The sequence below is a fragment of the Mus caroli genome, chromosome X, assembly GCF_900094665.2.
Source record: "Mus caroli chromosome X, CAROLI_EIJ_v1.1, whole genome shotgun sequence".
NCBI classification, from domain to species: domain Eukaryota; kingdom Metazoa; phylum Chordata; class Mammalia; order Rodentia; family Muridae; genus Mus; species Mus caroli.
Window position 1 is genome coordinate 96,921,945 of NC_034589.1, and position 720 is coordinate 96,922,664.

Consider the following 720-nt stretch of genomic DNA (forward strand, 5'->3'; position numbering starts at 1 on the left):
CTCAGAGCTCCCTGGGACAAAACCACCAATCAAAGAAGACGTATGGTGAGACTCATGTCTCTAGCTGCATATGTAGTCAGGCATCAATGGCAAGAGAGGCCCTTGGTCTTGTGAAGGTTCTATGCCCCAGTGTAGGGGAATGCTAGGACCAGGAAGCAGGAGTGGGTGGGTTGGGGAGCAGGGGGAGAGGGGAGGGGATAGGGAATTTTCAGAGAGGAAACCAGGAAAAGGGATAACATTTGAAATGTAAATAAAGAAAATATCTAATAACAATAATAATGATGATGATGATGATAATAACAATAATAATAATAAAGAATCATACAGCCATGGCGGGTCCTTTTTGAAATGATGCAATGAACAAAGGTGTCAAGAATTACTTGGCCCAAGGGACTGAGCAGAAAGACCTGAATTGCTGCTGCTACTTCATCCTCTTCCTCTTCTTTTTCCTCCATATTTCACTTACATTCCCGTTTCTTTCCTTTTCTTTCTTTCCATATCCCCGTATTTCTTCCTAACTTATAGTTACCCTTCCTTCCATACAGCTAATCCTCCATCAGATACTCACTCAGCACTGGTACCAGGGGCATGCCTGTCTTAGTTTGTGTTTCTATTGCTGTGAAGAAACTTTAGGACCACAGCAATTCTTATTAAGGGCAGCATTTAATTGGGGCTGGCTTACAGGTTCAGAGGTTCAGTCCATTGTTATGACAGGAAGCA

At 42.9% G+C, this 720-nt stretch overlaps 1 pseudogene; it reads right to left on the minus strand.

The window, feature by feature from the left end:
• Positions 1 to 455, minus strand: part of LOC110286317 — a 6,577-nt pseudogene extending 6,122 nt beyond the window's left edge.
• Positions 456 to 720: the final 265 nt, after the last annotated feature.